The sequence below is a fragment of the Miniopterus natalensis genome, chromosome 2 (assembly GCF_054644295.1).
Source record: "Miniopterus natalensis isolate mMinNat1 chromosome 2, mMinNat1.hap1, whole genome shotgun sequence".
NCBI lineage: Eukaryota > Metazoa > Chordata > Mammalia > Chiroptera > Miniopteridae > Miniopterus > Miniopterus natalensis.
In genome coordinates, this window is record NC_142082.1 from 21,618,728 (window position 1) to 21,641,761 (window position 23,034).

Consider the following 23,034-nt stretch of genomic DNA (forward strand, 5'->3'; position numbering starts at 1 on the left):
TAAGCCAGTCAGAGAAAGACAAATACCACATGATCTCACTTATATGTGGAATATAATAAACAAAAACTGATGAAATAAATGGATCCAGAGACACAGAAGCATGGAACAGACAGAGGGATCTCAAAGAGAAGGTGGGGAGGAAGGAGTGGGTGGGGAGAGATTAATCAAAGAATTTATAAATTTATAAGCATAACCCATGGACACAGACATTGGTATGGGGGAAGCCTTGGGGGTGGGAGGGATAGGGATTGGAGGAGATCAATTCAATGGGGATAAACACAGAACGTCTCTAATATTTTCAATAATAAAGATAAATAAACTTAAAAAAAAAGGAAATGAAAAAAATTTTTAAATAAAAGTAAATAAAAATGCATAGAAAGTGCTAGACAGTTCCTAGCTCATTACGAGTGATTGGTACAAGTTGGCTATTTTGTGCTTATGCCAATTAGTATTAAAACTCACAGCTCTGCTCCTTCAAGGGAAAAATAGTGTCTGATTATCAATATTTTATATTTGATCAAATAAGTTATTTTATTGAATAATGTCATAAAATCCAGATTCATGTTTTTTCAATAGAATTTTCTTTTTATTGTTGACATTATTGCTAGAGTCTCCCACCCCACACACTTTGCTAATGTCCAACACCCCACCTCCTGCCTCCCGCTTCCTTGGCCTTTACCAAATTATTGTCCATGTCCATGGGGAATGCATGTATGTTCTTTAGCTATTTCCTTCACCTTCTTTATCCAGTCACTTCCACCCCATCTCCATTAGGCACCAGCCAGTGCGTTCCGGTGTTCATGCTTCTGGTTCCCTTTGTTCCTCACTATATTTTGTTTATTAGATTCAATGTATTAGTGAAATCATATGGGATTTTTATTTCTCTGACTGGCTTATTTCACTTAGTATAATACTCTACAGGTCCATCCACACTGTCTAAAGGGTAATAGATCCTTATTTTTATAGCTGCATAGTATTCCATTGTGTAAATGTGCCACAGTTTTTTAAATTCACTCATCTGCTGATGGGCACTTGGAATGTATCCAGATTTTAGCTATTATAAGTAATGCTGCCCTGAACATAGGGATGCATATATTCTCTTAATTGGTGTTTTGGTATTTTTAGGATATATTTCCAGAAATAGGATAGCTGGGTCAAAAGGCAATTCCATTTCTAATTTTTGAAGGAAACTCTATACTGTTTTCCATTGTGGCCGCACCAGTCTGCATTTTTATCAGCAGTGCACAAGGGTTCCCTTGTCTCCACATCCTCTCCAACACTTGTAGTTTGTTGATTTATTGATAGTAGCCATTCTGGCAGCTGTGAGGTAATACCTCATTGTAGTTTTTATTGCATCCTTTTAATAATTAGTGACCTTGAGCAATCTTTCATATTTCTATTGGCCATCTGTATGCCCTCTTTGTAGAAGTGGCTATTCAGGTCCTTCACCCATTTTTTAATTGGATTGTTTGTCTCTCTGGTATAAGTTCTTTATATATTTTAGAAATTAACCCCTTATTGGATGTATCATTGGTGAATATTTTTTTCTGTGCAGTGGGTTCTCATTTCATTTTTTTTTTTTAAATGTTTTCTTTTGCTGTGCAAAATCTTTTTAGCTTGATGTGCTCCCATTTCTTTATTTTTCCTGAGTTTTTCTTGCCCTTGGAGACATATTGCCAAAAATATTGCTGCAAGAGATTTCTGAGATTTTGCTGCTTATGTTTTCTTTTAGGAAGTTTATGGTTTCATAACTTACATTTAAGTCTTTTATCCATTTTGAGTTCATTTTTGTGTATAGTGTATGTTGATGGCTTAGTTTCATTATTTTTAATATACCTGTCCAATTTTCCCAACACTATTTATTGAAGAGCCTATCTTTACTCCATTGTGTGCTCTTGCTTCCTTTGTCAAATATTAATTTATCATAAAGACATGGGTTGATTTCTGGACTCTCTGTTGTGTTCGTTGTTCTATATGCCTGTTCTTATACCAGTACCAGGCTGTTTTGCTTGCAATGGCCTTGTAGTATAGCTTGATATTGGTATTGGGATCTCTTCAACTTTATTTTGCTTTCTCAAGGTTGCTGAGGCTATTTGGGGTCTTTTTTGGTTCCATATATATGTTTGAAATATTTTGTCTAGTTCTATGTAATATGCTGTTGGTATTTTGATAAGAACTGCATTGAATATTCAGATTACTTTGTGTAGTATGGGCATTTTAATGATGTTAATTCTTTCAATCCATGAACATGGTATATGTATCCACTTGTTTGTATTTTCTTTAATCTTTTTTCATGTCATATAGTTCTACAAGTACCATTCTTTTACTTCCTTGGCTAAGTTTATTCCTAGATACATTTTTTTTTTCTTGTAGCAACAGTAAATGGGGTTGTTTTCTTAGTTTTTCTTTCTGAATGTTCATTATTGGTGTATAGAATTGCCTCTGCTTTCTGAATATTAATTTTGTATCCTGCAACTTTGCTGAATTCATTTATAAGATCTATTAGTTTTTTGTGTGGGTTCTTTAGGGTTTCCTATATACAATATCATGTTATATGCATATAATAACCAGTTTACTTCCTCCTTTACAATTTGAATACCTTCATTTCTTCTTCTTGTCTGATCACTATGGCTAGAACTTCCAGTACTATGTTGAGCAAATCAGATCCAGCAATACCTTAAAAAAATCATACTCCATGGTCAAGTGTGATTTATTCCAGGGATGCAAGATTGGTACAATATACACAAATTAATAAATGTGATACATCACATAAACAAAATGAAAGATAAAAATCACATGATCATATCAATAAATGCAGAAAAAGCATTAGATATAATCCAGCACCTATTTATGATAAAAACTCTCAGTAAAATGGGAATAGAGGGATCATACCTCAACATAATAAAGACCATGTATGAAAAACTTACGAACAATATCAGACACAATGGGCAAAAATTAATCTGTTTTCCTTAAGGTCAGGAACAAGGCAGTGATATCTGCTTTCACCACTCTTATTCGACAGATTAATGTTTTACATATAGGTACCTACAAATTTTGTGCATCTGTTTTTTACCAAAGAAAAATTGCTCAATTCTTTACATTTAATGTTTTTCATCATTGTTACTTGTTTCTGAAATTGTAGATTTGTATAGCTGGAAAATGCGAAAACATTGATAAGTTAATAGACGAAAACCGATGTAATTCAACAAAATTGTGCAATGGACGTGGCGTACGTAATGGTTACTCTATTTTTATGCATAGATTTTTAAAAAAAATCATGTCGATATCATTTCCAGGATAATAATAAGGTTCAGAATTACTTGATGTGGAAAATTCTTATGGAAAATTGCACTCAAATAAGGAAAGCAGTTTCCATTTTTTTATACATATGTACATGAGTTATGTGTTTAATCAGATTTTTATAGGTCTCATGAGTTAAGCTTTGAATTTTATAAAAATACAATATAAAACATAATGTATTATTATAACATTAGGTCAAGATTGTAAAATTTTGAAAATATATTTATTAAAGATAATACATATGCAATTATATATATATAAATTGTTTATAATTGAGTGTTTGTTATCGAAATATATTTACACATGCACAATATATTTATATTACAAATATTATTTATAGTCTAATGTTTTTGTGAAAGCAAAGTTTCTTGTCTATTCTGATCTTTTTTACCCTTTCATGGCTTCAATTTGTTGGCTGTGTGTCTGTTCCACACTATATTTGAAGTCATTCACTACTGGAATTTGGTACAATGTTAATTTTTACTTAACTATTGTAAATAGTAGTGCAATGGACATTGTTGTACATTCATCTTTGCATATTTATATGATTTCTTAAATTGTTAACAATAAAATCTGATAGGCCAAATGTATGCACCATTAAAATTTTCAGTAATATTATATTGTCTTCAAGAAATAGTATACCAGTTTTTGCTCCACTTATCATGTATAAAAAGGTGCATTTACTCTAATTCTGGCCAGACTAGTTTCTCAGTTTTTCAATCTCTTCTACCATGGTAAATCTGTTGTTAATTTGCGCTTATTTAATAATTAATGATACAGTTCTTAATTATGTCTGTATGGTCATATTTCCCATTTGCATTTCTATTTGTCCACCCATTGTGAAATTATCTACTAGATTATAAAAGTTTTATAAATGTTGTAAGGTTTCCAAGCATGCCTTTGGCTTTACATGTGTGACTAGTGTCTTCTACCATATTGATGCTTCATATATTATACTACCATAGCCCAGGAAAAAGCATGTCTGTGTGTCTTGATTCAAAATTTTCTCCCAGATAACTTAAATGTCCTATTATTTACAGTTTATTTTCTGATTCTTCCCTTCTTTATTTAATTTTATTTCAATTTTTGCATGACCCTACTTCTAGATTCTCTAGTCTGCTTCTGACCCTTCTTTCAACTCCTTCACCAGCTCACATTTATAGATATTTTCTAGCAAAATAATTTTTTGCTATTTGTGTCTGTTTAAGCAAGTTTTTCCTTTAGTTTTTTACTCCCATATTTTTTTTTGCTAAAATCTGGCTCTTCTCTTAAATATTTTTTTATCCACCACAATTCACAATAAATTTAAACTCCCACAATCTTATAACATCTAGCCTCATAATTTTACGGCTTTCTAGAATAAGATATTTCAGTTGTATCCAATATGTTACCTACTTTTATTTAAAAATACAAGAGACAAATAATAGAAAATCTCTGTTACATTTTAAAAGATATTGCATGGACATTTATTTTATTAAACTTTATTTTAGAATTATTTGCACATTAAAATAAACACTATGTAATATACTAAATTATAATATTTAATAATGTACACTGACTAACAATGACAAATAATGCATTTAATTTTTTATTGTATAATATTGTTATTTTTCATTTGGTTTTGGTTTTAGGCTTGCAACACTAACAACCATTGTCATTGTGATGCTGGATTTACTCCTCCATCTTGTGAGTTAATACCATTATCACCAGGAGGAAGCATTGATGATGGGTTTTGGATTGTAATCCAAGGTTAGTATCTTGATCGGTGTGTTCCAACAGAACTTTTTGCACTTACAGAAATGTTCTACATCTCCACTGTTGATGTGGCTGTTGAGCACCTAGCATGTGGAAAGTGCAACTAAGGAACTAAAATTTCCATTTTATTTTACTTTATTTAATTTAAACTTAAATAGCCATTTGTGGCTACTCTGTTACACAGTGCAGCTCTACTCTAGATGATACTGTCAATAAAAATTTTATATACACTTTTAATTCACATCTAGACGTGAACATTTTAATAGGTGTCTCCTTAATTTTAACCACAGTTACCCAAACATTTCTATTTATATGGCAGAGTTTTCTTGATTGGTGTTATTAAATTATAGAATAGGGGATAGTTTTGTTATATAGTTTATATTCCAAGGATCTTAACTATTATGATGTGCTAGTTCATAACTAAGTTGCATTTTTAAGTTAACCATTCTGTATGTAGAAAGGTAAAAATGCTCAAATCTTTCACACCCATAGCACATGGAGAGTAGATGGTATAAAACACTTTTCCATTTATTTGGTGAACATTCATGAGTAAATGTAGTGTATTTGGTTTTTCTAAACCTCACAATGTATAAATCTCATAAGAGTTTCATTCCATTAATATCTTGCAATCATCGGCACTTTTGTTTTATATTTCATTTATATATTATGTTATAAAACTGACGATGCATTATTATTTGCCTTAGGTAGCTAATAGAATGTTAAAGATTTTTAAATATAAATATTTACATTTGCCCACTTATTTACTGTTTTTTAGGGCTTTTCAACTCTTCCAGCAAATTCAAATTTCCATATGGGTCATTTCCTTTCAGCTTGAAAAACTTCCTTTTGTATTTCTCTTTTTTGTATCTATCTTGCAGTGACCATATGTTTCAGCCTTTGTTTGTCTTTATTTATTTATTTTTTAAATTTCAGCCTTTGTTTGTCTTTAAAATGTTTTTAGAATGTCTAAATTCATGAAGGGTATTTTCATTGGAAGTAGATTTCTACATTGGGAATTTTTACTCTTAGCAGTTCAAAGATATAATCACATTGTATCCTGGCTTCCATTTTCTAATGAGAATACAGCTGTCATTCTTCTTATACATTTCAATAATATAATTATACTTTTATTTTTTATCTGAGTTTCAGACTTATTTTCTATTTTTGATTTTCTACAGTTTCACTATGATTTACCAAGATGTGTTTTTCTTTGAATTTATCCTGTTTGGGTTGGCTGAGATTCTTGAATCTGTAGGTTGATGTATTCTTGGAAATTTTGAAAAAAATATAGGCATTTTCTGTTTTTCAATATTTATTTTTTATTAAACATATTTGGCTTTTTAAAAATGTATACACAGTAGGATATTCCTAATTAAACATATTTGGCTTTTAAAAAATGTATACACATTAAGAATTGTGGTATTCAATTCTATGGATACAGGAAAAATGAACAGAATTTTGTTCCCATCAATTGTCACATGATACACAATAGACCTATCAGCTCAAATCCTCCCTCTGGCTTTCCCTTTGCAGTAGCCCCTAGTGTTAATTCCTAGGAAACAATTACTTGTTCTCTGTCCCTAGAGATTTCTCTTTTCCAGAATGTCATATGCACTTGAGATTCATTCCTGTTGTCATATATTTTAAATAGTTCATTTATTTTTATTTTTAACTTGCCTTCTATTGAAAAAATGTCCTCTAGTTTGCTTATCAACTCACCCACTGAAGGTTATTGTGTTGTTTCAAGATTTTGGCAATTAAAAATAAAGCTGATATAAATGTGCATGAAGGATTTTATATACATGTTTGTAATTTATATAATATACATACAGAATATACATATATTCTCATTTTTTGGTGGGTAAACACCTAGGAGGAAGATTGCTGGGTCATTTAGTAAGTGTATTTTTTTTTAGTGAGTGCACTGTTAATTTTATAAGAAACTGCCAAGCTATTTTCAAAAGTGGCTGTACCATTTTTCCTTCCCCCCATTCATTAATGAGAGATAGTTTTTCTGCATAGATATATGCCCTTCATAAACACTTGATATTGTGGGTGGTAGTGTTGTTTTGTTCAATTTTGTTTTTCCAGTTTTAGATGTGTAATGATGTCTACTTGGGCTTTTGCAAAGAAAGGTAGAAGGAAGTTCCGTGTACCCTTTAGTCAGCCTTCATCAATGGAAACACTTTCAAATTGGTGTAGTCACCACCACAGTGAAGATGCAGAACTGTATTATCACTAAACTAGTATTATTCCTTTTTACAGATACATTGGCCTTTTTTTCTCCCATTCCTAACTCTTGGCAACCATTAGACTTCTCTGTCTCCCTAAGTACGTTATTTAGAGAATGTTATATAAATGCATTCATACAGTTTGTGTCTCTTAAAGATTGGCTTTTATCTCTTGCATAAATTGCATGAACTGAATGTAAGTTGTTGCATATATGAGTACTTCATTTTTTAAGTTGATGATTAGTATTTCTTTGTGTGGATGTATCAAAATTTAATTATTCACCCACTGAAGGACATTTGGCTGGCTGCCAATTTTTAACTATTATGAATACATAGATCTGCAATGAATATTAATGAGGAATATTCTGAATAAGTATAATTTTTTTAATTCAATGGGGAACATGTCCAAGAGTGAAATTTCTGGGTTGATAGGAAGCCTTTCATAGTTTTATTTATTTTTAATAAATTTTATTGATTTTAGAGAGAGGAAGGGAGAGGAAGAGAGAGATAGAAACATCAATGATGAGAGAGAGTCATTGATCAGCTACCTCCTGTATGCCTCCCACTGGGGATTCAGCCCACAACCCGGGCATGTGCCCTGACCTGGAATCGAACTGCAATCTCCTGAATCATAGGTTGATGCTCAGTCGTTGAGCCATACTGGCCGGGCACCTTTTATAATTTTAAAAGTAACTGCCAAACTACTCCAGAGTGGCTGACCATTTGACATTTACATCAATAATATCTGAATGACCAACTTTTGGCATCCTCACCACGTACTTTTAAGCCATTCAATTCGGTGTATAATAATACCTCATTGTGGTTTTAATTTGCACTCCCCTAATGGGTAATGATGTTAAATATATTTAATATGTTATTTTGGCATCTTTATATCCTTTTTTTAGCAAAAAGTCTCTTCTGCTCTCTCTTTCTCTACATTTGTCTGATTATAAATTGTAAAATGTCTTCCTCCATCAATACTTTTTTCTTTATCACTATGGCAGTAAAATAAAATTTCTAAATTCTCAATTGTGTTCAATAGAAGCTAAAATAATGACAGAATTGACTCCAAAGCTCTTTTGGACCTTCTTTGAAGCTGTTATATTTCTTTGGGCAACAAAATCAGAAAACTGAAATTTTCCAATGGAATAAAATTGGGAACCCAGACATAAACCCTCATGTATGTGGACTAATGATTTTCCACATGATGCCATGTCCGTTCAGTGGGAAAAGGACAGTCTTTTCAGCAAATGGCATTGGGATGGTAAATAGCAACAAGCAAAAGAATAACCTTGGACATTTACTTAAACCATGTAAAAAAATTAACTACAAATGGATCAGAAATTTGAATGTGAGAGCTAAAATTATAAAATTCTTTGAAGAAAACAGCAGATATATGCAAAACTTTTTGGTTTTGCAATAATTTCTTGGACATGTCACCAAAAATAAAGAAAACAGAAGTAGATACATTTGAATTTACCATAATTAAAAACTGTTTCCAACAAAGAGCACTATCAACAAAGTGAAAAGGTAGACCATGTAATGGGAGAAAATCTTTGCAATTATATATCTGATGAAATATTAATATCCATAATATGTAAAGAACTCCTATAACACAACAACAATGAAACAACCCCATTAAACAATTCAATTGTAAACATTTATCCAAAGAAGATACCCATATGGCCAGCAAGGACATGAAAAGATGCTCAGTATCACTAATTGTTAGGGAATTTTGGGTCAAACCTACGAGATACTAATTAAAAACTAGTTGGATGGCTGTTGTCAAAAAATTGAGAAAATGCTAAGTGTTGAAGAGGACACAAAGAAATTGGAGCCCCTGTGTACCATTGGTGGAATATAAAGTTATTATTATGCAGCCTCTGTGGAAAATAGTGCAGTAGTTCATTAAAAGATTAAACACAGAATTACCTTATTATCCTGCAATTCCAGTGCTAGGTATATACCACAAAGTATCGAAACCATGACCTCAAACAGACACTTGTACAGCCACGTTCATACAGTCTTATTCACAATAGACAATTGGTGGAAACACCCAAATGCCCATTCACAGACACATGGGGAAACAAAATGTGTTATATTCATACAATGGAATATTACTTAACTTTAAAAAGGAATGAAATTCTGGCATAGGCTACAACATGGACGGAACTTGAAGATGTTATGCTAACTAAAAAGCCAGTCACACGCTGGATGTGATACTGAATGATTCTGCATTTATGAGGTCATTAGTCAAATTCAGAGAGAGAAAATAAAATGGCAGTTTTCAGGGGTGGTGGGGAGGGGAAAATGGCACATTAATGTTTAAAGGATGAAGAGTTTCAGTTTGAGGTAATAAAAAGGCTGAAGTTTTATGGTGGTAATGGATTTACAACAATGTTAATGTGCATAATGCCAATGAATGTACACTTAAAGATGTTTAAAATAATAAATTTTATTTGTTGTGCATTTTACCACAATAAAAATTCAATTAGAAGAATTCCATTTTGATATCACCAAAAATAATATAATATTTAGAAATAATGTTATGCAAAGATGTATAAGATACACACTGAAAGCCAATTATATTATTAAAAGATCTAGATAAATGTAAAGACATCTAATGTATTGGAAGTCTCAATATTGTTAATGCAAAATTACTTCACAAATTGAGATAAATATTCAATACAATCATTAACAAACCCAAGTTGTCTTTTTTGCAGAAATTGACAAGCTGATCCTAAAAGGCAGGCAGAAATTCAAAAGTAGGTTTTCAAGAAAATTTGAAAGTGAAAACATATTTCTCAATTTCAAAACATATTACAGAGCAAAAATAATTGGCAGTGTGGTACTGTCCTAAGAATAAGGATAACATATAGCTCAATGGAATAAAAAGCTGAGTCCAGAAATAAATAGTCATTAATTAAAATCATTAATTTTTGACAAGATGTCAAGTCAATTAAGTGGAGGATAGAATGGTCTTCTCAACAAGCAGTGTTGGGAAAAGTAGGTATCAACATGCAGAAAAAGAAGTTAGATTGATACATCACAACCTCACACAAAAAATAACAAAATGGATCATAGATCCAAACAGAAGAGCTAAATTTATAAAACAGTACACACAAGTATAGTTTTGTGACCTTGGCATAGGCTATGTTATAGAAGACACCAAAGCACAAGCAAAGAAAGAAACAAGAGATTGATTTAACTTCATTAAAATTAAGAACTTTTGTACTGCAAAGGATATAACCAAGAAAGTGAAAGACACTACAGAATGGGTGAAAATATTTGCAAATCTTTTATCTGCTATGCAACATTGTGTATCCAGGATACATAAATAACCCTTACAATCCATACAAAACAACCACCCAATTAAAAATGAGGAGTTTAAGTAAACATATCTCCATAGAAGATATAAAAATACCTCATAAACCCATGAAAATGTGCTCAACATTTTAGGAAAATGTAAATCAAAACCACATGAGATACTCATTTGCCCTCCTTTGGTTGATTATAATAATAATACAGGCACCATGTTATTAGTGAGGATGTGGAGAAATTGGGATGTTCTCGGTGCTTTTTCCAGCACTGCTCAAGCTCTAGTATCTCATTTTCAATCTCAACTCAGCAGGAGCTGCAGTTTGGTTAGCTTCAGGTTGTATCTCTACCAAAGGACACCTGGGAGGCTATCACAACACTTCCGGGGTCCCTAATCTACAGAGCAATTGTCTCTCCAGTGCTGCACCCTGCAGATCCAGCCATTTCTGCTGCTGTGAACTCTGTCCTTTGCCTCCTTACCTCTGTGAAATGCTATACTTTGCCTAGGACTCTAACTGTCTGCTGAGATCAGCAAATTCTCCAAAGGTAGAACTGAATTTTCATAAAGTCAACATCATATTTTCCTTCCTTCAGGTATAGTTTTGCATTTCCTGTTGACTTCCAGAAATCATTTCCTTCATGTAGATTGTCTTGTTTTATATTTTTATTGTAAGAGAGCTAGATTGGCACCATTTAATGGAAAAAGTCCATCATAGCTAAAGTGGAAGCCTTACCATTCTTCCTTAGGGTAACGGACATCTCTCAATTCAATAAGTAGGTGCAATTTCTTTAATTAGCCTTTAGTACATGAGAAGAAAGATCTACTTCCAATACGATATTTTGAACTTGGACTAATGGAGAACTGACCTTTTCTGATGGATGTAGCAGGGAAAGGAGAGTTTTAAAAGTCTTGAGTTCTACCATAGTGTAAGACTGCTGCCTATTTGCATGATTTCAATATTTTTGCATATACTTGACAATTTATTTCCTCTAATACATAAAACATTCTGAATCACTTTATTTCAGTTAAATCACTTCTTATCAACATGTAATTGGACTGTGTGTGTTTTAAAGTTATTGAACTTTTCTCCTACTTGGGGCATTAATTTTGTTTACATTTAATGTTATCACAGTTATGTTGGTGGTAATTCTGATTGCTTAATTTAGTTTTCTGTATTTTAATTGTCTAGATTATTTCTTTTGTTAAATTGGACCAAGTTTCCATAGATTTAAAAATTTTTCAGAAATGTCTTCTAACACCTAGGGAATATCTATTTTTCTAACATAATCAAAGTTAAGACAATATCACTTTATACAGATAATATGAAAACTTAACCTAGTTTACTATCATTAATTGTGCTTTACAATTCACCTTCAGTTATGTCAATAATTTTTCATTAAATCATTTTTTTAAATGGTTCTTTTGTATGTTCTATATTTTCAATAGAAGAAACTATTAGGTAGTAATATCAATTTCATATGTGCTCAGCAGCAGTTCACAGAAGGGAATATGATAAAATGTATTAGAATTAAAACAAAAATAAAAATTATACATGTAATGATTTAAAATAAAGTATGAGAGTGATATTGATATATATAGAGTGACATAATTATGTAAAGCACTTTATGGCAAAGTTACAGAATATTGGAAAATACTATTAAACTTAATTTTATTCATTCCATGACTGCATTATTAGAATCACAAATTTTTATAAATTAAAATTCTAATATGCTTTGAATATAATTTTTGAAAATGTTAAATGGTACTCTCATGTTTTCAGGAAAAATTGTAAGCTTGCCTATAAAAGAACCACGTACTGCTGCTCAAAAAAATGGTCTCTTTATCAGTTTCTGCATTTTTCTAACTGGCCTTATGTTAATTGCCATCATTGCTCTTAAATGGAATAAAATGAAATTTTGGAAAAGAGAGGAAACAGTAAGTGAAGGGTAAGTAAACTTATTACTTCTCATGTTTATATTAAAATGCATTGTGAGAAGAATTCAAATGTAATTCAGGATATTACAAGCAGAAATTCTGGGATGGGTTGGATTGATTTGTCGAAATATTGAGTCTTAGTATATAATTTTATTTTTTCAGATTTCAGGCAGGTAGGTATCCTTCATGTGCACATGGGCCCAGGGACAACTGAAGCTACTCAGTAAATCCTCAGTGCCTTTCAAATAGAAAACTACTTGGCTATAATTGTTTTAGGAGGTTTTTTCTATTTTCCAAGCAACCCCACATTCTGGTATACCAAGGAGATCAATAGAGATACGGAAGCAAATTTTGTGTACAGTATATGTAGAAGTTAAGAAAAACACAAGATAGCACAGAATGAGGGAGATAACACAGGATACTGCCCAGTTTATACATAATTAATACTGCTCACGTGTTTCTGAAGTTAGAATTAAGGTACTTGCACAGCTTTTTTCTTTAACAGTAACACCAATACACACTGCAACTTGATTAGTGAATATTCAAGAAAATGAGAATGCAGCCTGGCCGGGCGTGGCTCAGCAGTTGAGCGTCGACCTAGGATCCAGGCCATAGGGGTTCGATTCCTGGTCAGGGCACATGCCCGGGTTGTGGGCTGCAGCCGATCAATGACTCTCATCATTGATGTTTCTACCTCTCTCCCCCCTTCTCCTTTCCTCTCTCTGAAATCAATAGATATATTTTTTAAAAAAAAGAAAAGAAAAGAAAATGAGAATGCAGAATGAAATATAAATAAGTGGGTCTCTTTATTCCATGATAAAGGAAAGTGGTTCTCTTTCTTACTTTTGGAGAGATAAATAAAATAATGATAGAAAATCTTGTCAACACGTCGATCTCCTAAGTTAGTTAATTTTATTTATAAGCAAGTTAGAAGGAACTAGTTAAATTCAGTGTAGTATTCTGCCTGATTGATGTAGACATTTACATAATCATCAAATTATTATAAATTGACCTGAATGAATATCTGGCATAAGTCTTCTTGTGTCTTACTTAAGACTTCTTGGACAAATCTGAATAGTTGCTGGAAGTAAACCTGACTTTTAAATGAGATGTTGTAATAGGGAATGACTGATCATAAATAACTAAAACTGGTCATGACAGTCTAAGTGTTAGAGCAACACTAAGTGGGTTCAGGGTTGCAAGGGTAAGAAATGATGTAGCCCGGCTGGGCATAGCTCAGCGGTTGAACATCGACCTAGGATCTAGGTGATTGGGGTTCGATTCCCAGTCAGGGCACGTGCCCCGGTTGCAGGCTCCATCAACGACTTTCTCATCATTGATGTTTCGATCTCTCTCTCTCCCTCTCCTTTCCTCTCTCTGAAATCAGTAAAGACATATTTAAAAAAAAAAAAAAAAAGAAAGAAATGATGTAGAGCTGAAGCACCAATGGGCGGTATAATGAACTGCAGGTTCAGCAACTATGTCATTCCATCACTGTAAGGCTTTATGATTGACATCATCTCTTCTTGTGTATGTGTGTCCATTACCTGAAAAATGACTGCTCTGTTTGCACATAGCAGAGAATAGCAATCTAAACTTTGTCTAGATTCCTTTTCAAGTAAAATACCAATAATCTGTTTCCAAACCAATGCCTTTTTATTTACATAATCAAGAGACAGGAGGAAGTGGGTGTGGAAGTGTGCCTAAAATCAACCTGTGTTCTGTCTGGATTTATAACCCTGAGTTAGGTGTTCCAACCTGACTTTATTACCCCATGGCCAAGGAACTGTAGTCATGTAGCAGAGACCTGGGCACCATGACATTTCTCTTCGACAGGAACTGTGTAGATATTGGAGTTTTCCAAAGAAAAAAATGAAGACTAAAATACCACCAAATGTAACTAAATGTAACTGAAAGACATAGAGGCCTCACTAATGACCTCATTAATGAAAGTGAGAAAGTTATTTACATAGTTTTTGATAGAAATATCATAACTGGAAAGGTAATAAGTTAAGAATTTGAGAATTTGCATGTAAATTACCTTTTTAACTTTGGAGGTACACTGTCATAGACATGTTAATATACCTATTGCCTTCCTTGTAGAGAAGATAGAGAAAATAGAGGATCATTTTTAGTTTAAAATTATATATGCTTAACATATTTAGTTGTTAGATCAACATTAGAAATATGGGATCACTGAGTGGAATATGGGAAGCAAAGCGGATCTTGGTATAGATTGTTTGAGTAATTAGTATAAATATACCATTGTTACTTTTCTTGATTTTAAGATTACAAAGTTTCCTAAACATAAAACTAATGTTATTTCTCTTATACAGATCTATGTCAGAAGGCAGCAAGACTAACAGCAATGAGTCATACACAGAGTCAAAGGTGAAATGAAAGAATCAAACTATTGATAAAATAACATGCTGAAATAGTTTTTTTTTAATCTTTAATACCTCAGTATGAGACCTATTTTTTCCGTTTCACCCTCATCACTCCTATTTGTCAATATCACATACTAAAACAAAAGCTAACTCAAGCATTGCTTTATACTCTTTAGAAATAGTTAATGTTAACAAGTATTAGAGATTTGTCAGCTGTTTATCTTCTTGAAATAGGAATGACTTTGGAGAGATTTAAATATATTCTTAAAATAGTTATGAGTTGTCATGTATCCTGCTCACTCACTTAAGGTTCCAATTGGTAGAATTACATAGATTGTTTCCAAACATTTATATTTCTTCCTCATTAAGATCCCATGGTTATGGTTATTCTTGTTTCATAAATGAGAAAATAGACATAAGAATTTAAATAATTCCCCATGTGTATAGAATTTTAGGAATTCTTGGAGTTCGATTTTAAGACAATCAGACTCAAGGGTTCAAACTAATAATTCCATAGTCTTGACTCATATAGCCTGATATGTGAATGCTACATGCACTCTCCAAGGCAGAAAGGCAATTATTTGCTATAAGATGGAATAAAGTAGGCATCTGCAAATATTTATCAAATTTTAACTTATATGTATAAAGAAACCATGATCTTTCACATATTAGACCTCTCTCTTGGAGTACATAGATGGATTCAAACATTCATCCAAGAGTGAGGTCAGAATTCATCCAGAAGCGTATGTGCCATTCTTCTGTATCTGAGTTTGAGAGAGTTAAGTCAATGGATCTGTTTCCTTATCTGCCACAGAGAACAAATTTATAACTCCTACCCTGAATGAAATTAATCTTATTTCTGACTAGACCTATCCCTACTTCTTCTTTAATTATTCTATGAAAATCCACATCTTAGGTGAGGATTTTGGCACTTGGGTTGCTGTCTTCCTCTCACATCCTCCAGTCACAGTCCATCCTCATGCTGGGTTGTCTTCCCTTCAATTAATCGCTGCCACCCAACTTCAGTCATTTTATCCTAGAGCAATATACTTACTGATCTTGCCATTCCTCTGATTTCTTCGAGCTCTTAAGTCATAAATGCAATAGTTTCCTTTGGTTTATATTTTTTTCTTGGTTTTTTTTTTTTTTTTTTTGCAGCCATCTTCTGCCACCACTACTTTATGGTTATTTTAAGATCTTGCCTCAAAAATTTGAAATAGTGGGTTAGGCAGTCAGTCCATAAGCAATAAACACATTTCATAAGTTGATCATATAGTGTATTGACATTGATTAATCAGATGGGAAAGATTAGGGCAGTAGGGGTAATTGGAAGAGTTGATGTTGATGAAGGAATTCGATAGTCATTTTTTTCTTAAATGGTTGACTAGGTAGGCCCAATTGAACAAGAAATATGTAAGCAAAGAATTGAAGGAGGTGAAAATATTTATCCAGTTTAGATATTAGAAAGACTCTCATGGACTTACAAGTTCATCTCACATGAGGCTTTAATTTAAATGCAAAGGATACGGCACAGCAAGAGAAGAGTGCAGGCAAGTAATGGATGTCAGAGAGACACCTCATACACAAAGTCTCAAGGTTCCTTTTAAAAAGAATTTAAATAGCTGATCATCAATCTCACTGCCCTTATTTTGGCAAAGTGTGAAAGCAGACATCCATAAAGATAGAGCTTTTCCATTTCAGCTATAAATCAACGCTATATTACACAGGAATGCAGCTGGCAGAGCTATTCGTGCATATATCTGGGCAGGAGCTTTCCAAACAAGAATGATCCAATAGAAAAAAAGTCAAAATGTTTGATAAATAACAGTGATGCCAGTTTGTCTGGAGCAGAGTTAGCCAGAAGGCACATGACATACACTTTTAAAGCTGTTTTATTGAAAGAAGCAAGGACAGAGACTAAAAGGAGAAAAACCAGTCAGTGAAGTACTACTGCAGTAACCCACGACAAAACAGAACGGCAGCTCAGAGAGCAATAGTAAAAATGGTTTTAGGAATAAATTCGTAAGGTGAACCAACAGAAGGCATTGACAGTTTGGATGCAAAGTGTAAAAAAAAGTACCTAAATGATGTTTATTGGTAAACATTGGAAGATAGGAATGCTAAGATGTAAACCCAGACCCGTTTCTAAATTTTACTCTTAATACATTTTAAAATTTATTTTAAAATTCATGAACATCGAGAGATAAAATGTACATAGGTAACCGTGAGCCAAGGCAAGTGTCTGGGGTGCCCTGATAAGGAGTTTACATTTCCTCATATATGAATGGGAACACGTCAAAGTATTTCCCAAGTGGTAGGGGAGGGATTTAGCGTGGCATGGTGCTGGAATGAAGTAGGGGAAAGTTCAGTCAGATTCAGCCAGCACCGGAGATGAGCACAGCAGCTACGGGAGTAAGGAATACACAGGAAAGATGTGATGAGGGCAGGTTTGGAAGAGAAGATGAAAAAGTTTCGTGAGATGTAACAGAGGTAGAGTCAATTAAGTGGTGAGTGATGGATATATTTGGGGTAGAATAACAAAGGACTACAAAGACTTAGCCATTTCTGATACAGTGCATTAGCATAGCTTTTACTTATGACTGTATAGCAGGAAAGAGCCAGTTTGGTGCTGGAAGGACGCTGTGGAGGGGAGTGAAGGATGAGCTTGCTTTTGATCATGTGTATGTGGGTCACCTGCTGGAGAACTCTGGGAGTACTCCTCCTCTGTAGATAAAAATGGACCAATTACTCACAATTTATTTCTCACAGGTTTTTATTGTTCTTTTCCTCTCTGTTTCCTTGCTGGTGATTTTCTTTTTACCATGTGAAGCATAGAGACTATGTAAATGAGACACTTATAAATGCCAATGCATAATATATTTTTAATGTGTCTATCACAAAGGATTCAGGAAAAAGAAATGGGTTTACAAATTTCACAGAGCACAGACATAGGTTTTGGTGGTATAACCAGTGTCTTATTACACTAATTAAATGCTACCGTTGTAGGTGCATAGTAAAATTAGGCAGCTTTATTAAGTTACAACTTAACGTTTCTGTTTTCTGTATTTCTTTAGATCAGTGACTAAGCAATAAGTCAAAAAGCCTTAGGTTGGAGAAAGGATATTACCAAGAAACTCACCATTAGCTGGTCTGATCCAAGAATGAAAAGAATCTGCTTTTCTCTCCTTTTGTTATGGCTTATGGCTTTCACTTTCACAAACCAAAATAAATCCTGTGAGCGAAAGTATGTAGGCCTGTGTCTGTTGATTCTTCTACAGGCTGTGACCCTTTAGTAGGAAATAGGCAGTTTAGCCTCTTTTGAACATGGGAGGCTGTTGCATCCCGAGGTGAGAACATTCCATTGTCCCCTGTGCTGCCGCCCTCAGTGCCTATGGCTGTGCTAACTGCTCCCATCTCCAAAGAGGACACCGACAGCCCTTACCTCCCCAGCAGCTTGTGATTCCCCTCCCTATCCATTGCAAGCTTTGGATTTGAAGTGTTGCTGGGTAAGGCCAGCCCCAAGCCCCCAGAGACTCCCTAGCATCCCTTCTATCTTCAAGGAATTGCTCTAATTGAGTTTCTGGTCAAACATAAATGTTCTGTCTCCAGGTGATACTTTCTTGACCTCATGTAACTTGCAGTCTAGGCTGTATTTTTTCCTTTGCTGCACCCGGTTTTGCTGCTCTTTCTTTACTTGAAGCTGAGCTTTTCTGGGTAAGATTGTCTTGCTTTAGTGTCCCCTCTCCCCATCTTGCTCTTACTGAGATAGGTACACTTTTCCATACCTCAAACCAGTATACATGGATTAGAAATCCATCATCTTCCCTGGAGATAATTACGACCTGCAGATTTCCCATCAATACACAGAGATGCTCCTGAGTCAGGGGTGGGAGTACCTCACCACAGAGACTAAGAGTTTCCTTTTCTAAATGTCCACCAGTAAGAGGTAAGTGATGCTTTTGTCAGAGTAAGTTTAGAAAACTCTCAGAGATCAAACCTGTCTGCAATAAGCCATGAGGAAATGGTTTTACATTTTGACTTTTGTGAACTTACATCTATATAATTGTCCATTTTTTAATTGGGCTATTTCTTTCCTTGCTATTGACTTGATTTACTTATACGATTTTTTATATTAACCCCTTATCAGGTGTAAAATTTACAAATATTTCCTTGCATAACATAGTCTCTTCAGTGTGCTAATTATTCCTTTTGCTGTGCAGGAGCTTTTTAGTTTGATGCAATTCCATGGTATATTTTTGCTTTTGCTGCCTGTGTTTTTGGGGATCATGGAAATACCACTGCCTCGGCCATAATCAGGAAGCTTTTACCTGAGCTTTCTCCTCAGCATTTTAGAGTTTCAGGTCTTATGTGTAAGTCTTTAATTCAGTTTGAGTTTATTTTGGGGTAGGATGTCAGATCATGATCCAATTTCATTTCTCTGCACGTGAGTATATAGTTTTTGCAACACCATTCATTGAAAAGATTTTCCTTTCCCTTGTGTGTGTTCTTGGCAGTCTTGGGCTGCTCCCACCTTTTAACTATTGTGAATAATGCTACTGTAAACATGAGTGTACAAATACGTAATTGAGACCATGCCTTCAATTCTTTTGTGTGTATACCCAGAAGTTGGGTTGTGCTGGTCCATAAGGTAATTCTATTTTTAATTTTTTGGAGTAACTTTTTCACAGTGGCTACACATTTTACATTCTCACCAAGAGTGCTAAGAGGTTCCACATCTTTATACATCCATACTAACACTATTTTCTGGGGGTTTTGACAGTGCCCTTCCTCATGGGCATGAGGTGGTATGGCATTGTGGATATTGATTTGCATTTTTCCCGATGATTACCGATGTGGAGAATCTTCTTTTTATGCTTCATGGCCATTTGTATATCTATTTGGAGAGGGGTCTGTTCAAGTTCCTTGTCAACTTTTGATTCAGATTATTTGGTGGTTTTTGTTGTTGAGTTTTAGCAGTTTCTATATACTCTGGATTTTAATCCCTTATGAGATTATGATTTGCAAACTGTGTGATTTGCAAATATATTCTTTTATCGTGTGGGTTGCCTTTTTACTCTGTAGGGTCTTTTGATACACAAAAGGTTTTAATTTTCATGGAGTGCAGTTTGTTTGTGTTTTTCTTTTTTTATCTGTGCTTTTGGCGTCATATCCAAAAAAATCATTGCCACACCCAACCAACTTTGTGGTATTTTTTCCTGTTTTTTTTTTGAAGACTTTTATCATTTTAGTTCCTACATTTAAGTCTTCTATTTCTTTTGAGTCAATTTTTGTACATGGTGTTAAGAAAGGGTCTATTTTTTATTCTTTTGCATATGAAGATTCAGTTTTCTCAGCACCATTTGGTGAAAAGATTGTCCTCTCCCCATTGAATGATCTTGCTAAGTTTCCAGAAGATCATTGGACCATATACATAAATGTTTCTTTTTGGACTCTAATCTCATCCATTGGTCAATATGTCTGTCTTTATGTCAATATCATTCTTTTTTTATTTCTGTAGATTTGTAACTGGTTTTGAAATCAGGAAGTGTGAGTCTTCCAACTTTCTCCTTTTCAAGACTGTTTTGACTATGAGGGATTCCTAGTATTTTTTTGTTTAATAGTTTATTCATTTTTAGAGAGGGTATGGGAAAAGGGGAGAGAGAGAAACATCAATGTGAGACCACAACACTGACCGGTTGCCTCTTGCACGCCCTCCGCTGTGGATGGAACCTGCAACCCTGGTATGTGCCCTTGTCTGGAAATGGAACAGGCAACCTCTTGCTGCACAGGATGGTGCCTAACCAATTGAGCCACGCTGGCCAGGGCAGTATTTCTTGAAATTTCACATAAATATTAGGATGGATTTTTCTATTTATTCAAAAAGTCATTCATAGTTTTATACATTGAACCTATAGATTGCTGAGGGTAGTACTGACATCTTACTAATTATTGTATTCTAATTCATGAACATGGGATGTCTTTCTATTTATTTGTATGTTTTCATTGTACCGCTTTCAGCTTCTTTTAAAAATTTATTCTTTTTTATCTGTGTGTTTTTTTTTTTTAACATATCTTTAATGATTTCAGAGAGAGGAAGGAAGAGGGAAAGAGAAAGATAGAAAGAGAAACATCAATTGGTTGCCTCCAGTACATGACCCTACTGGGCATCGAACCCACAACCTGGTTATGTGCCCTGGCTTGGAATTGAACCCACCACCTTTGGTGCATGGGACTATGTCCAACTGAGCTACACTGGCCAGTACAAGAATTTACTTTTTATGATGACACTGTAAATAGAATAGTTTTCTTAATTTCTTTCTAGATTGTACACTGTTAAATGTATAGAAATGTAACATATTTTTGAGTGTTGACTTTGTATCTTCCTGTTTTGTTGGATTCATTTATTAGGTCTAACAGATGTGTATCTATGTGTGTATGTAATTTTTAGAGCTTTTTCTGCATGCAAGATGATACCATCTGTGAAAAGAGATAATTTACTTAATTCAATTTGGATGCCTCATTTTTTTCTGCATGATTTCCCTGCCTGGAATTTCCAGTACTCTTTTGAATAAGAGCGGCAAAATGGGCATCTTTGCTTTCTTCCTGATTTTTTACAAACTCTTTCCACCCTTTCACCATTGATTATGCTGTTAGCTATAGGGTTGTTCATATATCTTTTATTATTAAGAGGTTTTTACATTCTGTTCCTAGCTTGTTGAATATTTTTGTCATAAAAGGCTACTTAATTTTATGAAACCCTTTTTTTTTTCTTTTATTGTTTTATTTAGATGATCGTCTTGTTTTTCCTTCATTCTGCTAATGTGGTGTACTACATTCATTGCTATTGTAGGTTAACTCCATGATGGATTTTATATCTGTATTTGCTACAAACTTTATAGAAAACAAACCAATGAGATATTTCCTTTAGTATCCTTCCTTGATCAATGTTTGAATACAAAAAGGTATAATTTGCCCTTCACATCCTGTATATCTTATAATGGCATCACCATATACCATTATTCAAGGCAGAAATCTGTTTCCACAGCATAATATAGACATATCTCATTAAGCTTTTTAAAAAAATTGTGCTGCTTGTGTACACTGTATGAAAGTGGTCTAACTTTCTTTCTTTTTCTTTCTTTCTTTCTTTCTTTCTTTCTTTCTTTCTTTCTTTCTTTCTTTCTTTCTTTCTTTCTTTCCTTCCTTCCTTCCTTCCTTCCTTCCTTCCTTCCTTCCTTCCTTCCTTCCTTCCTTCCTTCCTCCTTCCCTTTCCTCCTTCCCTTTCCCTTTCTTTCTTTCTTTCTTTCTTTCTTTCTTTCTTTCTTTCTTTCTTTCTTTCTTTCTTTCTTTCTTTCTTTCTTCTTTCTCTTTCTTTCTTTCTCTCTTTCTCTTTCTTTCCCTTTCTTTCTTTCTCTTTCTTTCTCTTTCTTTCTTTCTTTCTTTCTTTCTTTCTTTCTTTCTTTCTTTCTTTCTTTCTTTCTTTCTTTCTTTCTTTTTTCCTTCCTTCCTTCCTTCCTTCCTTCCTTCCTTCCTTCCTTCCTTCCTTCCTTCCTTCCTTCCTTCCTTCCTTCCTTCCTTCCTTCCTTCCTTCCTTCCTTCCTTCCTCTTTCTTTCTTTCTTTCTTTCTTTCTTTCTTTCTTTCTTTCTTTCTTTCTTTCTTTCTTTCTTTCTTTCTTTCTTTCTTTCTTTCTTTCTTTCTTTCTTCTTTCTTTCTTTCTTCTTCCTTCCTTTCTCTCTTTCTTCCTTTCTCTCTTTCTTTTCTTTCTTCCTTTCTTCCTTTCTTCCTTTCTTCCTTTCTTCCTTTCTTCCTTTCTTTTCTTCCTTTCTTTCTTTCTCTCTCTCTCTCTCTGTCTCTCTCTCTTTCTTTCTTTTGCTTCCTTCTCTTTCTCTTCTTTTCATGTATCTGTCCAATTTTCCCCAAACCATTTATTGAATAGACTATTTATTCAGTAGGCCATTGTATGTTTTTGCCTTTTTGTCAAATATTAATTGACTATAAAGGTGTGCATTTATTCTGGGGCTCTCTATTCTGTTCCATTGATCTATAAGTTGGTTTTAATGCCAGTACCATAATATTTTGATTACTATGGCCTTGTACTATAGTTTG

At 33.8% G+C, this 23,034-nt stretch overlaps 1 long non-coding RNA gene across 1 annotated transcript; it reads left to right on the plus strand.

Annotated features, from left to right (window-relative positions):
• The first annotated feature begins 2,715 nt into the window (after positions 1 to 2,715).
• Positions 2,716 to 18,484, plus strand: LOC148093650 (uncharacterized). Its single transcript, XR_015714028.1, has 5 exons — positions 2,716 to 3,229; positions 4,932 to 5,049; positions 12,386 to 12,551; positions 14,877 to 14,931; positions 18,002 to 18,484. It is a non-coding gene; the product is annotated as an uncharacterized LOC148093650 (long non-coding RNA).
• Positions 18,485 to 23,034: the final 4,550 nt, after the last annotated feature.